This window comes from Oncorhynchus gorbuscha, linkage group LG18, assembly GCF_021184085.1.
Source record: "Oncorhynchus gorbuscha isolate QuinsamMale2020 ecotype Even-year linkage group LG18, OgorEven_v1.0, whole genome shotgun sequence".
Classification (NCBI taxonomy): Eukaryota; Metazoa; Chordata; class Actinopteri; order Salmoniformes; family Salmonidae; genus Oncorhynchus; species Oncorhynchus gorbuscha.
In genome coordinates this window covers 83,017,686-83,025,185 of record NC_060190.1, presented here as the reverse complement: position 1 = coordinate 83,025,185, position 7,500 = coordinate 83,017,686, and the positions used below count along the sequence as shown (strand labels likewise).

General features: G+C 48.1%; 1 long non-coding RNA gene across 1 annotated transcript in view; it reads left to right on the top strand.

Annotated features, from left to right (window-relative positions):
• Positions 1-7,500, top strand: part of LOC124003740 — a 12,376-nt gene that overhangs the window by 3,024 nt on the left and 1,852 nt on the right. The gene's annotated exons all lie outside the window — the stretch shown is intronic.

The following is a 7,500-nucleotide window of genomic DNA, read 5'->3' as shown; positions in this document are numbered from 1 at the left end:
GAGAACCGTCTAGAGCCACATAACTCACCACGCACTATCGACCTGAGGTCTAGAACGGGATTCTAAAGTTTCGGAACTCTAGGTCTGACGGTTCTTTAAAAGTTCCAATAAGGTTAACTAATGCAGGCAGTGTATGTCTCTACAAACCCCAATACGTCCCTACTTCCAAGCTGTGTGTATGTGTGATTTAGTTTTCCTTTGAAATTTTATGGGAAAAATGACTGATTTACAGTTCATGGGGGTTGTCTAATCACACATATGAAGTTTTGGAAAGATCTGACTTTTTAACCCCTCGAAACAGCCCAAGAGACACCAATTATGGCACTTCCAGTTGGCACAGGAAGCTATAAGTCAACACATATCCTCACTGGGGTATGCTTTTACAGAATCCTAAGTTTTAAGTCCTTACGTTAAGAATTGACTGATTTACACAGGGTTGAATGCACTATGTCTTTCAAACTGCAGGCAGGTAATGGAAAAACACTTTTAGGGTGATTTTAACCACTTCCGGTTGGTCCAGGAAGCTTAGAATCAACACAGGTTGACCTCATACTGGCCTGATGGACTGTTACCAAAGACAGGTTCATACGGCATTCATAACCCATATAGGCTTGAGGTTGAATTTAGGGGTGCAGGCAATGTATTCCTATGGGGAGAGAAGTCAATGCAAACTCTTTGAAGTAAACACCTTCTTTTAACTATTAAGGGTTAATGCCACACGGTCAAGGTTAGGCTTGCACAGATCGGAAGGACCTTAGGAACATACCTGAGGTCGAATTGTGCTTCTCACCCTAACGGTTCTCTCACTGTCACCCAAAAGCAAATGACGTTGTGGGGCCAGGCTTCATTTTGGGCCTTCTTTTTTTCAAGGTCGCTGCACTCAGAGCGAGCTACGGTCAAGCGGGGCATCTCGTTGAACTCTGCACAGTCTGGAGACTATGGTGATGCCATTTTTGTGTTGATTTCAGAATGATATTTTGGGGGGCCAGAGCAGCGAACAGTGCTGGGCTGTGTCTTTGATGGTCCCTCTCCGTTTAAACATATTGCTAATGTACAAAAGTCAACTAGCAAGTAAGTGTCCACCAGTCAATTAGATGTCATTCTGACACCAAACTGATACCAATTGACACAAACCCACTTTTTCCAACTCATTTAGAAGCCAACTATCACATATGTCAGAGCAGGCCCATAATTCACAGCGCCATTAGTTTAAAACATAATAAAAACGTAAAACACAAGTTACGTTCTAGCTGCGGGTCCAGGTCGGACATTATGTGAAGACCTATGTGAGGCGACCCCGAATCCCAAGTTTCGGCTCGATAGGTCCTTCGGTGCCCGAGTAAAACCCTACATTGGTGCTGAAAATCCATTTTTTCAATGCCTTGCTATGGGGTCCTTGAATGAGCTATCGGACCGTTTGGGGTCCGTCTCTATGGGCCGAGCCGGTTTCAATGCACCTAGTCTTGTGTCTCTGAGACTTTTCTAAATGTCGCCATTTTCGTAATGGTCAAAATGAATTGAAGTCATTGCAAATGTACAAGGCTATTTCTCGGTCCGAGAACCTTCTAGAGCCACCTAACTCACCACGCACTATCGACCCGAGGTCTAGAACAGGTTTCTAAAGTTTTGGAACTCTAGGTCTGACGGTTCTTTTTTAGCTCGAACAAAGCTAACTATTGGAGGCACTGTCTGTCTCTACAAACCCCAATACGTCCCTCCTTCCAAGTTGTGTGTCTGTGTGATTTAGTTTTCCTTCGAAATTTTATGGGAAAAATGACTGATTTACAGTTCATGGGGGTTGCCTAATCACACATATGAAGTTTTGGACAGATCTGACTTTTTAACCCCTCGAAACAGCACCTGAGACACCAATTAAGGCACTTCTGGTTGCCACAGGAAGCTATAAGTCAACACATATCCTCACTGGCGTATGCTGTTACAGAATCCTGAGTTTTAAGTCCTTACGTTAAGAATTGACTGATTTACACAGGGTTGAATGCACTATGTCTATCAAACTGCAGGCAGGTAATGGAAAACACTTTTAGGGTGATTTTAACCACTTCCGGTTGGTCCAGGAAGCTTAGAATCAACACAGGTAGACCTCATACTGGCCTGATGGACTGTTACCAAAGACAGGTTCATACGGCATTCATAACCCATATAGACTTCAGGTTGAATTTAGGGGTGCGGGCAATGTATTCCTATTTACATTTTACATTTAAGTCATTTAGCAGACGCTCTTGTCCAGAGCGACTTACAAATTGGTGCATTCACCTTCTGACATCGAGTGGAACAGTCACTTTACAATAGTGCATCTAAATCTTAAAGGGGTGGGGGTGAGAGGGATTACTTATCCTATCCTAGGTATTCCTTAAAGAGGTGGGGTTTCAGGTGTCTCTGGAAGGTGGTGATTGACTCCGCTGTCCTGGCGTCGTGAGGGAGTTTGTTCCACCATTGGGGGGCCAGAGCAGCGAACAGTTTTGACTGGGCTGAGCGGGAGCTGTATTTCCTCAGTGGTAGGGAGGCGAGCAGGCCAGAGGTGGATGAACGCAGTGCCCTTGTTTGGGTGTAGGGCCTGATCAGAGCCTGGAGGTACTGAGGTGCTGTTCCCCTCACAGCTCCGTAGGCAAGCACCATGGTCTTGTAGCAGATGCGAGCTTCAACTGGAAGCCAGTGGAGAGAACGGAGGAGCGGGGTGACGTGAGAGAACTTGGGAAGGTTGAACACCAGACGGGCTGCGGCGTTCTGGATGAGTTGAAGGGGTTTAATGGCACAGGCAGGGAGCCCAGCCAACAGCGAGTTGCAGTAATCCAGACAGGAGATGACAAGTGCCTGGATTAGGACCTGCGCCGCTTCCTGTGTGAGGCAGGGTCGTACTCTGCGGATGTTGTAGAGCATGAACCTACAGGAACGGGCCACCGCCTTGATGTTGGTTGAGAACGACAGGGTGTTGTCCAGGATCACGCCAAGGTTCTTAGCGCTCTGGGAGGAGGACACAATGGAGTTGTCAACCGTGATGGCGAGATCATGGAACGGGCAGTCCTTCCCCGGGAGGAAGAGCAGCTCCGTCTTGCCGAGGTTCAGCTTGAGGTGGTGATCCGTCATCCACACTGATATGTCTGCCAGATATGCAGAGATGCGATTCGCCACCTGGTCATCAGAAGGGGGAAAGGAGAAGATTAATTGTGTGTCGTCTGCATAGCAATGATAGGAGAGACCATGTGAGGTTATGACAGAGCCAAGTGACTTGGTGTATAGCGAGAATAGGAGAGGGCCTAGAACAGAGCCCTGGGGGACACCAGTGGTGAGATCGCGTGGTGAGGAGACAGATTCTCGCCACGCCACCTGGTAGGAGCGACCTGTCAGGTAGGACGCAATCCAAGCGTGGGCCGCGCCGGAGATGCCCAACTCGGAGAGGGTGGAGAGGAGGATCTGATGGTTCACAGTATCGAAGGCAGCCGATAGATCTAGAAGGATGAGAGCAGAGGAGAGAGAGTTAGCTTTAGCAGTGCGGAGCGCCTCCGTGATACAGAGGAGAGCAGTCTCAGTTGAATGACTAGTCTTGAAACCTGACTGATTTGGATCAAGAAGGTCATTCAGAGAGAGATAGCGGGAGAGCTGGCCAAGGACGGCATGTTCAAGAGTTTTGGAGAGAAAAGAAAGAAGGGATACTGGTCTGTAATTGTTGACATCGGAGGGATCGAGTGTAGGTTAGGGTTAGGGTTAGAAGGGGTGCAACTCTCGCTCTCTTGAAGACGGAAGGGACGTAGCCAGCGGTCAGGGATGAGTTGATGAGCGAGGTGAGGTAAGGGTGAAGGTCTCCGGAAATGGTCTGGAGAAGAGAGGAGGGGATAGGGTCAAGCGGGCAGGTTGTTGGGCGGCCGGCCGTCACAAGACGCGAGATTTCATCTGGAGAGAGAGGGGAGAAAGAGGTCAGAGCACAGGGTAGGGCAGTGTGAGCAGAACCAGCGGTGTCGTTTGTCTTAGCAAACGAGGATCGGATGTCGTCGACCTTCTTTTCAAAATGGTTGACGAAGTCATCTGCAGAGAGGGAGGAGGGGGGGAGGGGGAGGAGGATTCAGGAGGGAAGAGAAGGTGGCAAAGAGCTTCCTAGGGTGAGAGGCAGATGCTTGGAATTTAGAGTGGTAGAAAGTGGCTTTAGCAGCAGAGACAGAGGAGGAAAATGTAGAGAGGAGGGAGTGAAAGGATGCCAGGTCCGCAGGGAGGCGAGTTTTCCTCCATTTCCGCTCGGCTGCCCGGAGCCCTGTTCTGTGAGCTCGCAATGAGTCATCGAGCCACGGAGCGGGAGGGGAGGACCGAGCCAGCCTGGAGGATAGGGGACATAGAGAGTCAAAGGATGCAGAGAGGGAGGAGAGGAGGGTTGAGGAGGCAGAATCAGGAGATAGGTTGGAGAAGGTTTGAGCAGAGGGAAGAGATGATAGGATGGAAGAGGAGAGAGTAGCGGGGAGAGAGAGCGAAGGTTGGGACGGCGCGATACCATCGGAGTAGGGGCTTTGCTATGGGGTCCTTGAGTGTGGGAGGTGTTGGATGAGAGCGAGAGGGAAAAGGATACAAGGTAGTGGTCGGAGACTTGGAGGGGAGTTGCAATGAGGTTAGTGGAAGAACAGCATCTAGTAAAGATGAGGTTGAGCTTATTGCCTGCCTTGTGAGTAGGGGGGAAGGTGAGAGGGTGAGGTCAAAAGAGGAGAGGAGTGGAAAGAAGGAGGCAGAGAGGAATGAGTCAAAGGTAGACGTGGGGAGGTTAAAGTCGCCCAGAACTGTGAGAGGTGAGCCGTCCTCAGGAAAGGAGCTTATCAAGGCATCAAGCTCATTGATGAATTCTCAGAGGGAACCTGGAGGGCGATAAATGATAAGGATGTTAAGCTTGAAAGGGCTGGTAACTGTGACAGCATGGAATTCAAAGGAGGCGATAGACAGATGGGTAAGGGGAGAAAGAGAGAATGACCACTTGGGAGAGATGAGGATCCCGGTGCCACCACCCCGCTGACCAGAAGCTCTCGGGGTGTGCGAGAACACGTGGGCGGACGAAGAGAGAGCAGTAGGAGTAGCAGTGTTGTCTGTGGTGATCCATGTTTCCGTCAGTGCCAAGAAGTCGAGGGACTGGAGGGAGGCATAGGCTGAGATGAACTCTGCCTTGTTGGCCGCAGATCTGCAGGCAGTTCCAGAGGCTACTGTTTAGGAGACCTGGAACTCCACGTGGGTCGTGCGCCAGGGACCACCAGATTGAGACCTACAGTACTGGGCCAGCGGCCACACTACACTAATCAAGCGGTGTGGAGCGTTTGTATGGTCTGTGCAGAGAGGAGAGAACAGGGATAGACAGACACATAGTTGACAGGCTACGGGGAGAGAAGTCAATGCAAACTCTTTGAAGTAAACACCTTCTTTTAACTATTAAGGGTTAATGCCACACGGTCAACGTTAGGCTTGCACGGATCGGAAGGACCTTAGGAACATACCCGAGGTCGAATTGTGCTTCTCACCCTAACGGTTCTCTCACTGTCACCCAAAAGCAAATGACATTGAGGGCCAGGTTTCATTTTGGTTCTGCTTTTTTTCAATGTCACTGCACTCAGAGCGAGCTACGGTCAAGCGGGGCGTCTCGTTGAACTCGGCACAGTCTGGAGACTATGGTGATGCCATTTTTGTGTTGATTTCAGAATGCCATTTTGGTGATGGTCCCTCTCCGTTTAAACATATTGCAAATGTACAAAAGTCAAGTAGCAAGTCAGTGTCCATCAGTCAATTAGATGTCATTTTGACACCAAACTGATACCAATTGACACCAAACCCACTTTTTCCAACTCATTTAGAAGCCAACTATCATATATGTCAGAGCAGGCCCATAATTCACAGCGCCTTTAGTTTAAAACATAATAAAAACATAAAACACATAGTTACGTTCTAGCTGCGGGTCCAGTTCGGACATAATGTGAAGGCCTATGTGAGGCGACCCCGAATCCCGAGTTTCGGCTCGATAGGTCCTTCGGTGCCCGAGTAAAACCCTAATTGGTGCTGAAAATCCACTTTTTTCCATGCCTTGCTATGGGGTCCTTGAATGAGCTATCGGACCGAAACGTTGGGGTCCGTCTCTATGGGCCGAGCCGGTTTCAATGCACCTAGTCTTGTGTCTCTGAGACTTTTCTAAATGTCGCCATTTTCGTAATGGTCAAAATGAATTGAAGTCATTGCAAATGTACGAGGCTATTTCTCGGTCCGAGAACCTTCTAGAGCCACCTAACTCACCACGCACTATCGACCCGAGGTCTAGAACAGGTTTCTAAAGTTTTGGAACTCTAGGTCTGACGGTTCTTTTTTAGCTCGAACAAAGCTAACTATTGGAGGCACTGTCTGTCTCTACAAACCCCAATACGTCCCTCCTTCCAAGTTGTGTGTCTGTGTGATTTAGTTTCCCTTTGAAATTTTATGGGAAAAATGACTGATTTACAGTTCATGGGGGTTGCCTAATCACACATATGAAGTTTTGGACAGATCTGACTTTTTAACCCCTCGAAACAGCCCCTGAGACACCAATTAAGGCACTTCTGGTTGCCACAGGAAGCTATAAGTCAACACATATCCTCACTGGGCTATGCTTTTACAGAATCCTGAGTTTTAAGTCCTTACGTTAAGAATTGACTGATTTACACAGGGTTGAATGCACTATGTCTATCAAACTGCAGGCAGGTAATGGAAAAACACTTTTAGGGTGATTTTAACCACTTCCGGTTGGTCCAGGAAGCTTAGAATCAACACAGGTAGACCTCATACTGGCCTGATGGACTGTTACCAAAGACAGGTTCATACGGCATTCATAACCCATATAGACTTCAGGTTGAATTTAGGGGTAAAGGCAATGTATTCCTATGGGGAGAGAAGTCAATGCAAACTCTTTGAAGTAAACACCTTCTTTTAACTATTAAGGGTTAATGCCACACGGTCAACGTTAGGCTTGCACGGATCGGAAGGACCTTAGGAACGTACCTGAGGTCGCATTGTGCTTCTCACCCTAACGGTTCTCTCACTGTCACCCAAAAGCAAATGACGTTGTGGGGCAGGCTTCATTTTGGGCCTAATTTTCTAATGGTCGCTGTGCTTAGACCGAGCGAGCTACGGTCAAGCGGGATATCTCGTTGAACTCGGCACGGCCTAGAGATTATTATGTTTATGCCATTGCCTGCTCTCTGTGTCTTTGAGAACCGCACTTTTCACTCCATCCTTGCTGTGTGTGCGAGTGAGAGATTTTCTTTGACATCTGTTGGGAGAAATGACTGATTTACAGTTCATGAGGGTTACCTAGTCACACATATGAAGTTTTGAAAAGATCTGACCTTTTTAACCCATGGAAACTGCCACTGTGACACCATTAAAGGCACTTCCGGTTGGCACAGGAAGCTATAAATAAACTCATATCATGATTGGGGTATGCCTTTACAGAATCCTGAGTTTTAAGTCTTTACGTTAAGAACTGAGTTATTT